At 40.7% G+C, this 19,989-nt stretch overlaps 1 long non-coding RNA gene across 4 annotated transcripts in view; it reads left to right on the forward strand.

Moving 5' to 3' along the window:
- LOC138760475 (uncharacterized) overlaps positions 1-19,989 on the forward strand; it is a 49,096-nt gene that overhangs the window by 8,893 nt on the left and 20,214 nt on the right. For 2 of the 4 annotated variants that reach the window (XR_011355632.1, XR_011355634.1), the window contains exon 3: positions 3,166-3,283. This is a non-coding gene — a long non-coding RNA (uncharacterized lncRNA). Of the gene's footprint in view, positions 1-3,165; positions 3,284-4,889; positions 4,965-15,552; positions 15,798-19,989 lie in introns of those variants that run through there. The other 2 variants (XR_011355633.1, XR_011355635.1) reach the window with 2 other exon arrangements.

Consider the following 19,989-nt stretch of genomic DNA (forward strand, 5'->3'; position numbering starts at 1 on the left):
TGCCAGTTATATTCTATTAAATAAGAACAACACTGCAATCTTGCTAACCTGCCAAATGCTTTCTCAATTAATTGAGTTAAGCCGAAAAATCATGCCTGTTACATTGGTGAGCAGGTGCCAGTCAATTTAGGGAAAACCAACCACTGGATCAGATGATTGAAGGCATGACTACAAATAAAATTTAAAAAAAGTTTAAAAAAAGTTTATTTATTCCAAGACCAAATACAATTTTTTAATTTATCAGAAACACAACCCTATAAATCAATTTTATTCTTGAAAATGAAAGTTTTATGAGGAAGGCATATTCATATGTAAATATTGGTTATAAATGCCACAAATTGCAAATAAAACTAACATTAAATTAAATTGTCTATATTGCATGTGGTTTAAACAATGCAATAATATCAATTTTGTGAAGCAAAGTTATTCTGATATTTAATTGAAAATCATATTAAGTGATATCCAAAAGCCAGGTGGAACTATGTTAGTCAGTTTAATTGAGTTATGTGAACTGGGTTTGCCGGTAAAGTCAAATTGAAAGGTTGAATGCCTGCCAAAAGCTTGATTTATCTCATGAAAAATTATATATTCAGTATTCCTCTTGATTACCGTCAGATATGTTGGGTCCCCATTTTCATGGTTTTATCATATATCAGGCATATAATTTGACCCCCAAAAATGAAGCAGGCAAGTGATTAAAATAACAGTTTAAAAAAGAACCTTTGCTTCTGGCCAGCTGCTGGGCCCAAGTCTTCAACATCAGCTGCAGCTGGAGTCGGGTGCTGAGCCACCTGCATCAAAGAAGTCGCCTTGTTGCCCAAGTGTGCTCGGTGCAAGAACCATGGTTATGTGTCAGCTTGGGTAGGAGCAACGACCTCGGCCTCCTGGGCAGGGGCAGCAACTTCAGTCTCTTGGGCAGGAGCAGGGACCTCAGGCTCCTGGCAGGAGCAGTAACTTCAGGCTCCTGGCAGGAGTGGGGATCTTGGGCTCCCAGGGAGGTGTGGAGACATCAAGCTCCCAGCAGGAGTGGGGACATCAAGCTCCCAGCAGGAGTGGGGACATCAAGCTCCCAGCAGGAGTGGGGACATCAAGCTCCCAGCAGGAGTGGGGACATCAAGCTCCCAGCAGGAATGGGGACTTTGGGCTGTTGGCAGGAGCGGGGATGTCGGGGTCCTGGTAGGAGTGGGGATCTCGGCCTCCTAGGCAGCAGCAGGGACCTTGAACTCCTGACAGGAGCAGGAACCTCAGGCTTTACAATTGTAAAATATCTGGTCGGGTTATGGTGGCAGTGGGAAGGTGCCATGGAGCAGCGGCGCTGGTGGTGGGGGGGTTGCTTTAGGATTGCCTTACACCGAATCTATGTCCAGATTTTATTTCTGAGTTGAATTTAAGGTCTCATTTTTGTATCTGATTTTTGAGTGCTTTTTGAGGGTTTTAAGACTTGACTTGTACGCTAAAATATATGGTACTTAATTATTCTTATGTAATGCTTTCTGTATTCTATTTTATGTATATTTACTTATTTGTTTTCTGTTTTGCAATTTACTGTCCAGTTTTAGTTTTAGATATTTTTAATCTCTTAATCTTAAGAATGTTTTGCTATGAAGTAATCTTGTCAAGAAAAATAAAACCAGATAGTTAATTTGAAGATACTAGTCAACAACACAAAGATTATGCACATTCACTAGCTTTGAAATAAAGCAATTAATATTATTTCAACTACCACGAAAACAATTTGCCATCAGAGAACAATATATTTTACATGAGTTTTAATTAAAAAGTTTTCACTTAGTTTTCATGGTCCACGAATAGACCACACTTTTATTGACAAATGGCTGTTGTAAGATTGTGAAATGCAATTACAACTCAAAACTTTACAAATAATTGCATGATTTCATAAAGGGGCAACTTGTCAGGAAACTGATGGGGGTATAAAGGGAAAGTCGTTTGGAAATGACAATTAGGAAATAATCTGAACTGTGTACAACTGAATAGCATCTACTATGCTACGTGTTCCAAACGTCTACAGCAAAATAGTATAACCTAAATTTGTTATTGGATGGTTATAAGTTTCATCTCTCCTCAAACTACCAAACCAGTCAGTCACAAATTAATTGTAAATCCATTCACCTGTAACTCTATGTCCAACAGAAACGTCCCAAGTTTTATTTTGAAAAAAAAAGGCTGTTAATTTCCATTCTGGCTGAACTTTAGCTGCGTGCTAATTTATATTTATATTTCTTTGGGCACATTGATTTCTCAGTAGTTTGTCTTTTAAACTTTTTGGGGAAATGTAGGATTAAAGAACGGGAGAGATAGATTTAGCGACTTTTCAATGGTTTTTTTTCGGTGGCTTATCTTACCTTATGTTTTGGCTTCTCTTCCGCGCATGAGACAGTCAGGAAATGTGGGCAGATTAGTTGCTAAAATATCAAACCCCAAATCCGACAGGACAGACGGATTTAAGGATCTGAAGCATCAAGGTGCTCTTTGGCGCCTCAAGTCGAGCCATTTCGACCAAGATCAAACGTCAATTTGCACCCTGCGTCCAATTCTCCCGCGAGTTACAGGAACAAACCAGCTGTTAAGGTAAACTTGAAGTTTTCACCAGAGACTTGTGAAAAATTAGCCAATAATTGGCATGGCCAATTCAACTTCTTCCTTTAATAAGTTTCCAAAAGCCTCGACCGGGCGACCGATGTAACTATTTGGCCTGGTCTAAGGCTCCACCAGCCTTATTCCCCGTCAAAACGATGCTTCATGGTGGTTGACATCTCCAAAAAGAATATTTGCATTGCATTTGTGGTTGATATAACATACATTGTTTACCTCAATAACGCTTTGAGCTTGGCATACACCCCGGGTCACTGGGCTGCGCGGGTCAGCGAGAGTCACTGTGTTCCCTTGGTCGCCGCTGCAGCGGCCGACAGGGCAAGTTCGCAGCACCCAAGCTCTGTTCGGAAAGTGGGGCGGACAAGACCACAACCTCCAGCATCGCTGAACACAATTAGGATTTTGCAGGTTATTCTCTTCCTCGTCTCCGCCCCCTATGCAAAACAGGAGGGCTGTGGAGTTCCTTTTGCAACTTTTTGAAATGTCAGCACCGCTAAAAAAAAAACACGTTCTGCTCATTTAATTCATATTTATTGTTTTTTTTTCATCAAGGCAATCTGCTGTGAACTTTTGCCTTTCGCCGGAGGTACTGAGAACAACGAATGATACATCAATTGATGCCATGAAAATTCTCCAGTCTAATACGCGGCAGATGGGAGGCTAAGAAAGAGTGAGTTGAGAGAGTCACAGCTAAATAGTGTCATGCAAAGGGTTATTAGTCATCCTCGCCCAGATATTGGATTTTACTCTATTTTGATACGCTAAACATCTGCGGCAAGATACTCACAGTGGTAGAGAATGGTGCTTTAAGACAGCAGAGATAGGACCAGGGTACAGCACTAATTTATCAAAAGTGCAGCACTTGTTCAGCAACAATGAGAGGAGGGTGCCGGCTCTTAAAGGTACGTTCTTCATGGCAGCTTCATACCAGAAACACACACGTGACTGCCATGATAGAGGAGGAGCCTGCAGAGAATTTAGGTAGGAAACCTCTGATGGGAAAGGCCTGGATATTTTCATCAGTATTGATGGTCAACCAGCCGAAGAGTGAAGGGGTTAAGACTTGTAGTTCACAAAGAGTCTTGGGTGACCAATAAACACTCTCCTCGCCAGAGAGCACACTCAGTGGCAGCCAACATGAGAAATAGCAGCAGGAGGAGGCCATCTAGCCCATCCAGCCTGGTCTGCCATTCCATGAGATTATGATCTGACGACCGGTTCATCTCCATCTACCTTTTCACCATATCCCCTAATTCCCCAACCTTATCTTAAATAAATTTACTGAGATAGTCACTACAGCTTCAATGATTCCATTGATTCGCCACCCTCTGGGGAAAGCAGTTGCTCCTCATGCCTGTCCTAAATCTACTACCCTCAATCCCTAAATCTTGAGGCTAGGCCCTCTAGTTCTAGTCTCCCCCACCAATGGAGATAACTCATCTACTTCTATCTAATCTATGCCTTTCATAATTATATACATTCTATAAGACCCCCATCATTCTTCTAAATTCCAGCTAATTCAGATCCATACCAGGCAATTTTAATGATGTAAATCCTACTTGTTTCTCCCTGAAGTCAAAGTAGATTAAATTATTTTTCCACAAATACGTGGTTGGGTGCTCTCTTCAATGCTGCAATAAATAACAGATTGAGAAGGATTGTAGAGAACTGATGCTGGTGCTTGTAAAAAACAGTGTTGGCAAGCACATGGTTTCCTTGACATTCATGGAGGATGAAATCATGGCCAAAAGCCTTTGGACATCTCAGAGATCATGGCTTTGGAAAACCTGAGCCATAAAATAGAATGCTCATCATGCAGCTTAGGTATGAAATATCCTCTGTAAAGTCTGTCAAGGAGTATGATATTGAGACAGAAATCCCAGATTGCTTGAGATCAATGGTAGAGTTGTTCTGGTACAATTGGATGATAAATAAATGTGTAACCAAGTGCACATAACTTTTGAGAAGGGTGTGTAAGAGAAAGTAATGAAATGGGAAGCAATCGATGGACAATTACTTCTGTTATCTTCCTAGCTTTTGTCAATTATTATTGCAAAAGGATCACAAGCAATCATTGTCCTATCAAACAATGTCAAAGAAAAAGAGAGGGCTCTGAGGTAGGGAGAGGGGTTTATTTTGGTTGGTTTATATATGTCAGCACAACATCATGGGCCGAAAGGCTTGTACTGTGCTGTTGTGTTCTATTGAGATCACTGACTCATGTGGTCATGATGGGACATACAGTAATGTTATGGCTGCCATTGTTGTCACCACAGAGGCATCCATGCAATGAGGATCTCATCAGTCAAATGCTGAAAAATCACATCTGAAGAGGTTAAGCACATTTATCAATTTAGTCACCTATGGTGAGTTGCAACGCTGACCAACTGGTATCCTGCTAATATGGTGCATTTGTGAAAAAGCAGTACAATATAAATTGACTTGCACTGACAGTGTTCACAATTCCCAATCTATGCCAGCAAGGAGGAAGCACACCGACATTAAGTGCTTGATTGATGCCAGAAAACCATCAAAACTAGGATAATGAATCGATAACAGATACTGGTTTAGGTGTACTGTTCTTGAATGCTTGGAGCGTTAGGAATAAAGTAGAGGAACTCGTTGGACAGTTACACATTGAAAGTTATGACATTGTGACCATCACTGAGACATGGGTTAATGATGAATATGATTGGGATCTGAATGTCCAAGGGTACACAGTGTACAGGAAAGATAGGCAGGTAAGTTGAGGGGGTGGCGTGGCCCTGATGGTAAGCAATAATGTTAAATCTCTAGAAAGAAGCGATATAGGGTCAGATGGGGTAGAATCCATATGGGTTGAGTTAAGAAATGGTAAGGGTAAAAGGACCCTATTGACAGTTATATACAGGCCCCCAACAGCAGCCGGAAGTGGACTATGAGTTACAGCTGGAAATAGAAAAAGGAAAATGTCAAAATAATTATTGGGGATTTTAATATGAAAGAGGACTGGTATAATCAGGAAAGTACTGGATCTCAGGAGAGACAGTTTGTACAATATCTAAGGGATGGGTTTTTGGAACAGCTTGTCGATAAACCCACCAGGGGATAGGCAGTTTTAGATTGGGTTATGTGTAATGAACCAGAGGTGATTAGGGAATTGAAAGGTAATGGAACCTTTAGGAAGTAGTGATCATAACATGATTGAGTTCAGTTTCAAATTTGAAAAGGAAAAGCTAATATCAGGTGCGTCAATATTTCAGTGGAACAAAGGAAATTACAGAGCTATGAGAGAGGAACTGGCCCAAGTTAACTGGAAAAGTAAGCTATATGGGGGGATGGCAAAGCAAAATTGGAGGATATTTCAACAAGAAAGAAAGAAAGTGCAGGATAGATATTCCGAGAAAAAAAATTTTGAATGGAAAAATGGCACAAATGTGGGTTACAAGAGAGGTTAAGGCTAAAATAATAGCAAAAAGGAGGGCATACAAGGAAGCAAAAATTAGTGGAAAAACAGGTCTGGGAAGCTTAAAAACTTACAGAAAGAGACAAAGAAAGTCAATAGGAAAGATAAATTATGAAAGGAAGTTGGCAAATAACATACAAAGGAATACTAAGAGATTTTAAAAATATATAACAAGTTAAAGAGAAATATGGGTAGATATCGGACTGATTGAAAATAATGCTGGAGAAATTATAATGGGTAACAGAGATGTCAGAGGAACTAAATGAGTAGTTTGTGTCAGTCTTCACTGAGAAAGTCAATAGCAATATACCTGATAGAGGTCTCAGGGCAAAGAAGAAAATACAGTCAGGATTTACTCGAGAGTTAGTAAGCTGAATGGACTAAAAATAGATATGTTTCCCAGAGCGGATGAAGTGCATCCACAGGTTCTGAAGGAGGTGGTTTTGGAGATTGTGGAGGCATTGGAATTGATTTTCCAGAAATCACTAGAGTCTGACATGGTTCTGGAGTATTGGAAAGTTGCAAATGTAGTTCTGCTGTTTAAGAAAGGAGGGAGGCAGAAGAAAAGGAAATTATAGGCCTATTAGTCCAATGTCAGTTGTCGGGAAATTATTGGAGCCGAGGTTATAAAATACCTAGAGATGCATCTCATGATGGGTCCAAGCCAGCATGGGTTCATGAAGGGAAGATCATGCCTGACCAACCTATTGGAATTCTTTGAGGAAATCTCAGGAAGGATGGACAAGGGAGAGGCTGTGGATGTTGTGTATTTGGATTTTCAAAAGGCCTTTAATAAGATGCTTAATAAGATGAGAGCCCATGGAATTACAAGAAAGATATTAGATTGGGTGGAACATTGGCTGATAGGCAGGAAGCAAAGGGTGGGGCTGTTTCTTTTTACAATGTTTATTGATTATTTAGATCAGTGGTTTTCAAATTGCACCCCTAAACTCACATTCCATCATAAGTAATCCTTATGCCATGAGGTCTGTGATTGGTCAGAGATGCTTAAGGTGGTGTATGAGTGGGAAGGGAAGGTTGAGAACCACTGCTTTAGACCCAATTATTACTGAAATATTTTGCTTGATAAAAATTGTCATTGGCCAGTTTCCTTCTGAGTTATGAACCCGTGCACATAACGAGTCAATTAGGTACAATTAAAGCAGTGGTTTTCAAACCTTTTTCTTCCCACTCACATACCACCTTAAGCAATGTTTTACTAATCACAGAGCACTTATGGCCTAGGCATTGTTTAAGGTCGAATGTACATATAGGGGGGCAGTTCGAAAACTACTGATTTAGATTATGGACTGAATGGTTTTGTTTGCAGTTGACACCAAGATAGGTGATGGAGTGTTGAAGAAACCTAAAGATTGCAGAGAGACTTGGACAGCTTGGCAGAGTGGGCAAAGCAATAGCAAATGAAATACAATGTTGAGAAATGTACGGTTGTACATTTTGGAAGAGGAAATAAACAGGCAGTTTATTATTTGGATGGGGAAAAAAATTCAAAATTTGGAAGCACAAAGGGACTTGGGAGTCATAATGCAGGATAACCTAAAGGTTAACCACCAGGTTGAATCGGCAGTGAAAAAAAGCAAATGCATTGCATTCATTTCAAGAGGAGTAGTGTATAAGAGTAAAAAGGTGTTGATGAGGCTCTCTGGGGCACTGGTGAGACCTCATTTGGAGGACTGTGTGCAGTTTTGGGGCCCTTATCTTAAAAGCGATGCAATAATATTGGAGAGAGTACAGAGAAGATTTACCAGCAAGGTTCCTGGAATGCAGGGGATAACATATGAGGAAAGTTTAGCAGCTCTTGGACTATGAGAGGAGATATAGAAACATATGGAACGGTGAAAGGATTGGACAGAGTAGATGTGAATAGGATGTTTACTGTGGTGGGTGAATCCAGGACAAGAGGGCACAGACTTAGAATTAGAAGGTACCCATTTAAAACTGAGATGAGGAGAAATATTTTTAGCCAAAGGGTCGTGGATTTGTGGAATTCAATTATGTCATGATTTGAAGGGATAAGGCAGGAAATTGGAACTAGAAGTGAGAACAGTTTACCTCAGGGTGGATTTGCGGAGCAGACTCTTTGGGCCAAATGGCCTACTTCTGTTCTTTTATTTTGTTTTGTACAATGGAGTTCCCTGCTTCAGTTTCACCTGGAAGTAATCACTAAGATCATGTAACTGTGGAAAATCACTTTTAGTTCAATTCCTATAGAAAAAGAATCAGAACCCAATGGACCGAATTTCCAGGCAGTTAAATGAAGGAATCGTAAACCTTTGTTCAACTATCTTGTTTGTAAGCATCAAAGTTTTGTGGGCCAACACATGTTGCCAAAATGGAGAGTGACCACATTGCAAGCTTGTGTCTAAGCCAGAAATAATATTATAACATGACTCATCAGGATCTGCTGAATGTAACAAGGATTCTCGAATAAAATAAGAATTGTGAAAGATTATTGTACATTCAATGGTGTCAAAAATTGATTTGAACATGGTATATCAGATTTAGAGATAAGATTGCCTCTTACTCTCCTATAAATAAAGTGAATACAGGCATAACTTATTTAGTTCACCTCATGTGACAAACTCACCATCCAAAGAATCAATCTGATAAACTTTTTGCAACATTAAATATGTATTTTTCCTTTGCTATCGAAACCAGAATTGTACACAACATTCCAGGTGCATTCTCCCCAAGGATCTTGATATAATTGGTGCAAGGAATGAAAGAACACATGAAAATAGGAGCAGGAGTAGACCACCAGGCCACTCAAACCTGGCATGTCATTCCATATGATCATGGCAGACGTATGCTAGCCTCAGCTCTTCTGTTCCATTTTCCCATAGTCCTCAATCCTTGATATTTCAAATATTTATTGATCTCCACCTTAAATACTTCTGAAGACCTGGCCTCCGCCAATCTCTGGGCCAGAGAATTTGCGAGATTCACTTATTTTTGAATGAAGAATTCTCCATGCACCTCTGTTTTAAATGTGCAGCTCCTTTTCTTCAAGTTCAAATTAAACTTCAGTTTATTATTATCCAATTGCATAAGCACAACCTGACGAAAGAGCATTCTTTGGTGCAAAACATGCAGACACACAAATAGACATAACACGCAAATGGACAAACAAAAGATATGCAGTACATATATGCGTATATAAAAATAAATAAGTATTGCTTAATAAATAGTAGAAGCTCAGAGGGTTTGTATGAGCAGTTCCTTCAGTCATTCAGCAGTCTCACTGCCTCTGGGAAGAAGCTGCTTCTCAACCAAGTGGTTCTGGCTATGATACTCATGTATCCCTTTCCTAAAATGAGTAGTTAGAAGATATTGTATGCAGAGTGGTAGGGATCCTCAATGATTTTGCCAGCCCTTTTCAAACAACAATCCCAATAGATCATGCGATGAGGGGGAGGGAGATTCCCAGTGATCCTCTCTGCCTTTCTTATGGACCTGTGGATTGACCTCTGACCCAATGCTCTACAGCAACCTTACCACACTGTGATGCTCTCAATAGAGTTCCTGTAGAAAGGTGACAGAATGATTCTAGGTTGACAAGGTGATTCTTATCGAACTATGCATAGAAGATTTTCAGTCTGTTCGGAAGGAAGGTGTCATTGTCTTTAACTCATAAGGTTGTCTTGTGACCTGTTATAGTCTTGATCCCTTGCCACATAATCGTCATGTCGCCAATGTCACATTGATCTTGGTGCCATCGTGGCTCCCCCTGAAGGCTGCATCACAGGCTCTGAGAAGAACTCTGCATCAAACCATGGTTTCTGGTTAGCCCTGTATAGTGATATGATTGTATGTGCTGGCTGGCCCTCCCTCTGGGTGTCCTTCTACCTTGGTGCACCAGTTCTCAGTGATAGAAATGCACAGCCCCCCCTCCCCCTTCCTTGAGTCTTGCCAGAAGCAACAACATCTCTGTCTGCCCTGAAGGAGATAAGGCCATCTAGTTGGATGGTTGAATCTGGAATGGAGTCCTGGAGCCACGTTTCTGTAATCACCGGAGCTCAGCAGCCCTGCAGTTCTCTCTGGTTCAGATGCAGCCTCAGGCAATCTATTTTCTTCTCCAGTGTTAGGATCCCCTTGTTCCCTTGTCATAAGGTCCCCTTACTTCTGACTCTCTCAATGATGAAAACATTTCAACATCCACCTTTATCAAACCCCTCGAGGATCTTAAGGATAAAATAAGGTCACCACTCATTCTCGTAAACTCCAAAGGTAATACAGTCTGGCCGCTCTTATTTTAGATCTATAGCATAACAGGCTTCTCCTGCCCAGGGCCCATGCCCCAAGTTCATTAATTAACCTACAATCCCCATATGTTTTTGGCCACTCTTGTACTCTAATCCATGTACAATGGATGTCAACATACTGTTTACCTTCTTAATTGCTTCCTGAACTTGCCTCTAAGCACCAACACCATTGAATAATTTACCAACCAAAATTGACTACCTTCCACTGTTCCACATTTGATTAATTCTGCCAGCTCCTTGCACATTCACTTACTCTGTCTCTATTGCACCCCCATCCCTGCCCCCACCATGTCCCTCCCCCAACCACCTCCTCTTCCCCCACTGAAGCCTCTCTGTCTGTATCCATTTCACAGTCCACATTGCATTTTCTTACAGGAAAGAGAGATCGCAGACAGAATTGTAAAAAATTTAATATGTTCAACAATCAGCAATGAGGATTCTTTGAGAAGTCACGTGAGGTAGTCAAGTGAATGCTAAAAGAATTGTATGCAGTTTATATGAGAAGATGGACTAGGAAACAGCAGGAGGTTCCATACAGTCATGCTCTGTACTTTTGAATGAGCTCAGTTCTTTGAAGGATTGTTTTAAGAGGTGAAACAGTTCAATGATGAAAGACACGTGAGAGCAAATGCATTCATCACATTGCGAGAGAGCAACTTCTGGGGAGAGGTATCAATGCAATATGAAGTGTGCATATCAATGGACGCAAGGTGACAGAAAAAATCTGTGCTTTCACAGAAGGTGCGGCATGGATCTTGTGCTAAAGTAACAACAAATCTTTTCATTGTTGAAGGCAAAAACATGGTGATGATTGATTATTTTTCCAAGTTCCTGGAAATAATTGACCTCAGGTCAACTACATCTTCAGTTATCATTGATAGTTTGATGGCCCAGACTCTACCAGATACATCATTTCTGGTCCCACACATTTTGTTTTTGATTAGTTTGCAAACTTTTCAACTAAGTGGAAATTCGCTGCAGCAACATTGTTATCCCATGGAAAGATGAAGAATGCAATAAATGTGAAAAACAAAAGAATTACGCACAGATGCACACCTCAGTATATTGGTATACAGAAATATTCCAGTGCCAGGATTTGCTTCTTTCTCAGTCCAGACACTGCCAGTAGCCCCAAGAAAAATGGCAGCGCTGCCACTGGTCCGGACGCACGGAGAGCTGGGAGTGGAGATACAGTGCTTCCGCGGGGTCCAACTGCCCACTTAACTTCTGTCAGCTCCGGATATGCTTTGAACTGCCCATTAAAGGATTTTATTTAAAATCCCGTGACTGCTGGATCTGTGCTCAAGATGGCGATGCCTTTGATTGGCAGCAGCCTCGAGGGGTTACAGATTCAAGGGGAGTGGAGGACTGGTGCAGGGCACCAGAAAATGTGGCAATCAACCCCATCTGAGAAAGAGAAGCAGAGGAGATGATCCACGGGACTGTGATCATGGTGACAAATCAGTGAGGGGCTTTGAGGCTGAAAGACCCATGCATGCGGCGGGCTGGTGACGACTCGAGGTCAGGAACCCATGGAGGCTATAGGTTGTTGGAGACTGCTGTTGGGGTACTCATGCTGGGCTGCTGGACACTGGCTCTAAACTGGCTGAAGGGGTCCCAGATATTGGAACAGGGATGCAAGGAGGTGCTGAAGGGTTAATGATCATGTTGGAGGTTCGGATCTGGAGCTCGGGTTGCCAATGGTTTGGTCTGGACTCTGCGTGGCTGCGGTAGCACTGGAGGCAAATCCATGGACACACAATGACTCTGAAGGAACTCTCTTTTGCTTCTGTTTCTCTGACTATAAGATACACTTCAGGCAAAGTTTGCTGATGGCAAATCTGTCTGCCTTACAGCAGGCAAAAGTAATTCCGTACAATATGACACTGTTTATAAATTGAATCTTAAATCTTGAAGTTGCTGGAGTGTAAAGTTTCAAATGGAATAAGAAGATAAGGGAAATATTGAGGAATATGCTACATATCATACCCTGAGAAAGGGTGCAGAAGAGATGTGGGAGTCTTAAATGATAATGACCTCACAAGATCCACTGCAACTTCTGTCACAGAATAAAAACACAGTTTATCCAAGACAAAATGGGTGCATACAATGAAACATCACCTGGATTTCACTTTTCAAAAAAATTGCAGTATCTAATTTGTTTCAATATTTTAAGATGACAGCATGGTGGATTATGTTATGAAGTAATTTAAACTGCTCGAAAACTAATGCATATTAATTCACTATTTATTACAACACTTTGGATTCTTCACTGAGTTGAATAATGAATCAATTACTCTTAAATGTGTATAAAGTAAGGGAGGATGTAAATAGTTCAAAATGGCACTTCACGTAAACATAAAACATCAAGCATTTCAGGGTTTGATGCATTCACAAGTTGGAAGATATATTACAATATTACATATTACAATGTCACTCAGAATATAACCTTAAAATCTGATGAAGTCAGATAATGTGACAAGGAGCATTTTATGTAAAGAAACAATGATCATTAGAGATAATATAACACAGCACAAATGTCACATAACCATGGTGAATTTCTATTGGTCCATATAATTACTTAACAACAAATCAAGACATAGCTAAATATTTTAATAAGGATCAACTCAAAAGGACTGTGAATTCAATTCATTGATTAGATAATTATTTTTAAGTCATGTCCAGGTGTATATTCTTATTCACTTGGATTTAAGTGCACATTGAAGATTAGTGAAATGAACAACCCAATAATTTTGGAAGAGATACCATTTGAATTAATTCATAAAGGGTTGAATTATTCCTTGTGCATTGGTGCACAATGAACGGTATTAGATTGGGTGCCAATATTTCATGGGTCTGATATTTAAAGGAATAACAGATGACACATACAGTATAATGTCTACTCTATGTGATTCATAGAATATAGAACACAACAGCACAGTACAGGCCCTTCGACCCTCTGTTATGCTAACCCATAAATATTTCTTAAGAAAAAGTAATAAACCTTCCCTATCTCTTAAACTTCTATTTTTATTCCCTCCATGTGCCTAGCTAAGAGTCTCCTAAATGCCCCTAATGTTTCAGCCTCCACCACCATCCCTGGCAAGGGAGTTCAGGCACCCACAAATCTCTGTGTAAAAAAACTTACCCCTGATGACACTCCTAAACTTTCCTCCCTTCACTTTATACCTATGTCCTCTGGTGATTGTTGATCCTGCCCTGGGAAATAGGTGCTGGCTGTCCACTCTATCTATGCCTCTCATAATCTTGTAGACCTCTATTAAGTCTCCTCTCATCTTTCTATGATCCAAAGGGGAAAGTCCCAGCTCTGCTAACCTTGCCTCATAAGATTTATTTTTCAACCCAGACATCATCCTGGTAAATCTTCTCTGCATCCTCTCCATAGCTTCCACATCCTTCCTATAATGAGGTGATCAGAACTTCCATTTCTACCGCCATTACATGTTCTTCCACATTTTCTAATCCTATCCCTACATTTGTTATGACCAGCTCTATTCTATTCAGTTTTTCTTTTGTACTTTTCATTTTTCTTTTCATTTCACTAAATTCTAGTGTCAACCATTCTTTTAATGCTTTAATTTGTTCTTTAAATTTTTAAAAATCTATGTACCGTCCATTCATTTTACCTTCTATTCCTCTGTGCAGAGCTTGGTGCTCTTCTTCTTCTTCTTCTGTGTCTGCTCTTGGGTTTGTGTCTTCTATTTCTCTTCCTTGTATCTGTGTCTCTTCTGACTTTCTTGTTGAGCTGCTTGTCTCAGTTTGCTGGGTATATTTTTTTCATGGTTTCTTGATGTTGGTCCTCATTTTCTGGGGTGGTTATCTGTTGGGTTTCCTACTTCCGTTTTTCTTTCTCACCCCTCCCTTGCCCGTTGCTTTCTTTACCTTCCAGCTGGGAGCCCTGGGGTTGGGCATCTCTCAGCTGTTCGTGCTGAGGAGTTTCACTCCACAGCTGGTCCCCCCTCCCGTTGGTGTTCTCCTTGTCGTGCACAGTTGCGCACCTCTGTTTGGCTCAGTGAGCCATTTTTGCAGTCCTGCGGTCGGTATGCGACCCTGCAAGGTCACCACTAACCTTGGGGAGCAGGCTCCTCTTTCCATGGTGGGTCCCTGCTTTTTCGTGCAGGTAAGGCCTTCACCTTTCTCTTCTGGTGTCTTTCCTTCTTTTTTTCCCATTGTTTTTGGTTTTTCTTTCTTAGGTGCTATTTTCCCCACACCTTTATCTTTTATTCGTTGTGTTTTGTGTATCTGGAGCTTTGCTTTTTCTTCACCTTTTTTCTTCTTTTCTGGAGAGGGCTGGTATTCTCCTATTGGCCACTACTCCATCACGTGACTCCTGAGGTGACCAGAACTGAACGCAATACTCTAAGTGTGGTCTCTTCAGAGATTTGTAGAGGTGCAACATCAGCTCTCTACTCTTGAACTCAATCCCCCTATTAATGAATCCCAACATTCCATAGGTCTTCTTAACTATCCTATTAACTTGTGTGATGATCTTGAGGGATATATGGGTTTGCACCTCAAGATCCCTCTGTTCATCTACATTCTTGAGAAAATGACCATTAACCCTGTACTCAGCCTCTGGTTTGTCCTTTCAAAATATATCACCTGACACTTATGCAGATTGAACTCCATCTACCACATTTCACCCAACTCTGCATCCTGTTTATATCCTTTTGTAACCAACGACAATCTTCAGCACCATTTACAACTCCTCCAACTGAGAGATTATAGCATAGATTGTATAGATTTGCTTCTTTTTATAAATTTTGGCAGCAAGAAAAGGCTTAAAAATAGTATTTTTATGGGAAAATACTAGTCTGTTAAAGAATTTAATTTGTTTTAGTTGTACAGTTGCAAGACGTAAGAATCAAGGCCATGCTGTTCTTGAAACTCGTGCTAGATGCTTTGCTGAAGTCTGCAGATTGCAGGTCATATAAATAGTCACAAACAGGCTGTAAAAATGGGGGAGCTAAACTATATAAAAAGGCTTGTGCTCATCCGCACATAGGTTTTCTTGTAACCTATTGTAGGTTACAAGTCTTCTCGTGTAACAGACCACCTGCTTTCCAAAGCTAATAAAGTTGTGCTGTACTTGCATTATTTGTCGTGCACTTCTTTATATTTGATCGAAGTTAACATGAACTTTGTATCATCCGCAAACTTACTGAGCCATCATTCTGCCTCTTCATCAAGGTCTTTTATGAAGATCACAAAAAGCAGGGGTCCCTGAACAGATCCTTGCAGAACTCCACAAGTCACTGATGTCCAGAATGGAAAATTCAGATGGGAAATTATGTCAAAACTGTAATTCTCACCCTTAAAATGACAACTAGAAGCTTATGAATACAAGTCTATCCTTTGGGATGGAGGCTGGAACAAAATGTTACCTATTGTTGGAAATTTCATTTTCATAGACGAGCATAAATATATCCAGAGAGGGCCACCATTATCCATATTTCATGATAGGTAAGGACAAGATCTTGGAATGTGAATTCCTATTGGATAATTCATTTTGTATATGAATGCTTGAAAAACAGAAGTTGAATCTTAATCTTGCTTTTAACTACAATTCTCAGATTTTGCTTCACCAGCCATGAAGAAAATGTACAAATAACTGCTGTACGCCTTGAAAAATGGAGAAAAAATCAATTTTAATCAGTTGAATTGAGTTCTGGAGCACTTATTTTCAAAGTTAAAGTTCAGATTTAATGTCAGAGTATATACATAACATCACATACAACCCTGAGATTCTTTTTCCTGAAGGCCAGACAGAATTTCTACTTATCGGTAACTGTAAACTGTACTCGAACATAAATATGTATACAAAAGGGAGAAATGTAAGCAAATAAACAAATGTAAACAAACTGTGCAATGCAGAAAAAATATATTCCGTAATAAATAATGTGCAGAGTAAGCGCGTCTTTTAGTGAGCGTCCGGTTGAGTTTGTTGTTTTGGAGTCCGATGGTGGGGGTGGTAGCAACTGTTTCTGAACCTGTTGGTACAAGTCTTGTGGCACCTACACCTGTTTCTTGATGGTAGCAATGATAACAGAGCATGTTCTAGGTGGTTGGATCCTTGATGTTTCCTGCTGCTCTCCGACAGCAGCCTTCCATGTAGATTTTCTCGATGGTGGGGAGAGTTTTGCCTGTGGCTATGTCCACTACCTTTTGGAGGGCTTTCTGTTCAGAGCTATGGTGCTCCCATACCAGTGTGTAATGCAGCCGGTCAGCACACTTTTCATTATGCATCTGTTTGCCAAGATTTCCCACGATATCCAGAACCTCCGAAAACTCCTGAGGTGCTGATGTGCTTTCTTCACAATGACATCAATATGTTGGGTCCAAGAATGGTCCTCCGACATAGTGACTCACATGAATTTAAATTTGCTCACCCTTTCCACCTCTGATCCCCCAATGATCACTGAATCACACACCTCTGGTTTTCCCTTGCAAAAGTCAACAATCAGCTCCTTGATATTGGAGACATTAGGTGCGAGGTTGTTGTTAGTACACCATTCAGCCAAGTTTTCAGTCTCCCTCCTGCCTGCTGACTCTTTGCCCATTTTTATGCAACCCACTATGGTGGTATTGTCAGCAAATTTGTAAATGTTGTTGTTGTTGTACTGAACTGCACAGGCATCCATGCAAAGCAAGTAGAACAGAAGCTAAGTACACAACCCTGTGGAGGAGATGTTCTTGCTTGCACTGATTGGGGTCTGGATGTGCGGAAATCCAGGATCCTATTACACAGTGGGGTATTGAGGCCCAGGTCTTGGAGTTTGCTGAGTAGTTTAGTTAGGATGATGGTGATTAATGCCAAACTGTAGACAACAAAGAACCCCCTGATATATTTATCTTTGCTGTCCAGTGTTCCAGAGTTTTGTGTTGGGCCAGTGAGATGGCATATACTGTAGACCTGTTGCTGCAGTTGGCAAATTGGAACAGAACCATGTCGCTGCTCAGACAGAAGCTGATATGCTTCAACCAGGCTCTCAAAACATTTCATCATTGTGGATATGACTGCCACAAGTCAGTAGTCATTTACGCAGGTCTCCACACTCTTCTTGGGTACTGATGCAATTGAGGCCAGCATGAAAAAGGTGTGTACCATGCCCAGGGCTGATGCCAGGCTATTTTGTGCTCTAGGTTGGGCTGATTGTGGGGGGAGGGGAGTAGCTGAGTGGGGGGGGGGGTGTTGAGTGGGGGTTGGGGCTGGGCTGAGTGGTGGGTGCAGTACTTGAAGTGATGTTCAACATGCACCATACCACATCCATACCAATCAGAATCACGTCATTCATGACACAAAGGTGCTGGAGTTGTTGGAATCTCTCTTCAACAGCGCCCCTCTGAGGTCTGGACCCTAGGTGGCTGTCTAGTTGGCCTAATGGTAGTTCAGACCTGATCATGCCCTGTCAGAGTGATAAGTTGAAGATATCCATAGCTAGTTGGTCAGCACAGGCTTTCAGTACTCAGCTGGGTACTGTGACCAGACTGGATGCTTTCCTTGAATTCACTCTCTTTTTTTATTTTTTTTTATTTTTCACACTATGAACCATACTGACCAAAATACACACAGACATTTCCCTCTTGAATATACACAGTGTCATTTTCTCCCCTTTTCCCCCCTCCCTTCCCTCCCTCCCTCACCCCCCCCCCACTCACTCAACGTTCAACCTATATGATACATTAAACCCGTTAAACAATGTCATCACACAATGAAAATAAACAAGAAATTTGTGTCTTCTACTTTTACATACTGGGTCAGTTCATTTCGTCTTCTTCTTCTTCTGTCATTTTAGGCAGTTGAGGTCCGTGGTAGGACTTCTCTATTGCGTTCCATGTACGGTTCCCAAATTTGTTTGAATACTGTGATGTTATTTCTTAAATTATATGTTATTTTTTCCAATGGAATACATTTATTCATTTCTATGTACCATTGCTGTATTCTCAGGCTATCTTCTAATTTCCAGGTTGACATAATACATTTTTTTGCTACAGCTAAGGCTATCATAATAAATCTTATTTGTGCTCCATCCAAATCGAGTCGAAGTTCTTTATTTCTTATATTACTTAGAAGAAAGATCTCTGGATTTTTTGGTATGTCGCTTTCTTGAAGCAGCCTACATGTCATCTTTCGATATTGACAGGAGAGGATCATCAAGGGAGATTGTGGTGCACAGTGTTTGTTCTGTTGGTCAAATCAAGCGAAGAAGCCATTGAGCTCATCTGGGAGTGAGGCTTTGCTGTCTCCTACTGCACCAGATTTGGTTTTGTTGCAGGTCATGTCATTTAATCTCATATTTTATTCCAATATCCATATCTGTAAATTAAAAATATTATGCAGTTCCTTATCTTCCTAGTGCTCATAGTGAAAATGGACCTAAACCAAACCTTTATTTAAATGTTATTGTATGCTGCCATTTGGACAGAAATCTCTCTTCTCTTTTAGCTCCTAACATTTGAATTAGAACCTCGAACATTACAGCATAGAAACAGGCCCTTTGGCCCTTCTAGTCTGTGCTGAAGTATTATTCTGCCTTGTCCCACTGATGTGCGTCTAGACCATAGCCCTCCATCCCCTCCCATCAACGAACCTGTCTAAATTCTTCTTAAATGTTAAAATTGAGCCCGCATTCACTACTTCTGCTGGCAGCTTGTTCCATGCTTCCAACACTCTCTGTGTGAAGATATTCCCCCTAATGTTTTCCCTAAACCTTTCCCCTTTCACCCTTAACCCATGCCCTGTGGTTTATCTCTCAACTACCCTCAGTTGAAAAAGGCTACCTACATTTGCTGTCTGTTCCCCTCATAATTTTAAATACTTCCATTAAATCTTCCCTCATTCTTTTACGCTTCTGGGAATAAAGTCCAAACCATTTTAACCTTTCCCTATAATTTTGTTTCTAAAGTCCGGACATTATCCTAGTAAATCTTCTCTGCACTCTTTCAATCTTATTGATATCGTTCCTGTCGTTAGGAGACTAAACTTCACACAATACTCCAAATTTGGCCTCATATTTGGCCAATGTCTTATACAACTTTACCATAAAATCCCAACTGCTATACTCATTAATTTGAATTATGAAAGCCAATATGCTGAAATGTCTCTTTACAGCCCTATATATCTGTATTCCAAGATCCCTCTGTTCTTCTGCACTCCTCAGTGCCATACCATTTACTGTGTATGTCATTTCTTGGTATGTCCTTCCAAAATGCAACACCTCACACTTGTCTGCATTAAGTTTCATCTGCCATTTTTTAGTCAATTTTCCAGTGGGTCCAGATCCCTCTGCAAACTTTGAAAGCCTTCTTCACTGTCCATAGCGTCTCCAATCTTTGTGTCATCTGAAAATCTGCTGATCCAATTTACCACATTATCATCCAGATCATTGATGCAGATGACAAACAACAATGATCTCAGGACCGATCCCTGAGGCACACCACAAGTCATAGGCATCCAGTCTGGGAAGCAAACATTCACTACTACTCTCTGCGTTCTCCTGTATGGCCAATGTTGAATCCTGTTTACTACCTCACCATGAATACTCAGCGGATGAATCTTCCTTACTAACCTTCTATATGGAACCTTGTCAAAGGCCTTACTAAAGTCCATGTAGACAACATCCACAG

This window comes from Narcine bancroftii, chromosome 4 (assembly GCF_036971445.1).
Source record: "Narcine bancroftii isolate sNarBan1 chromosome 4, sNarBan1.hap1, whole genome shotgun sequence".
Classification (NCBI taxonomy): Eukaryota; Metazoa; Chordata; class Chondrichthyes; order Torpediniformes; family Narcinidae; genus Narcine; species Narcine bancroftii.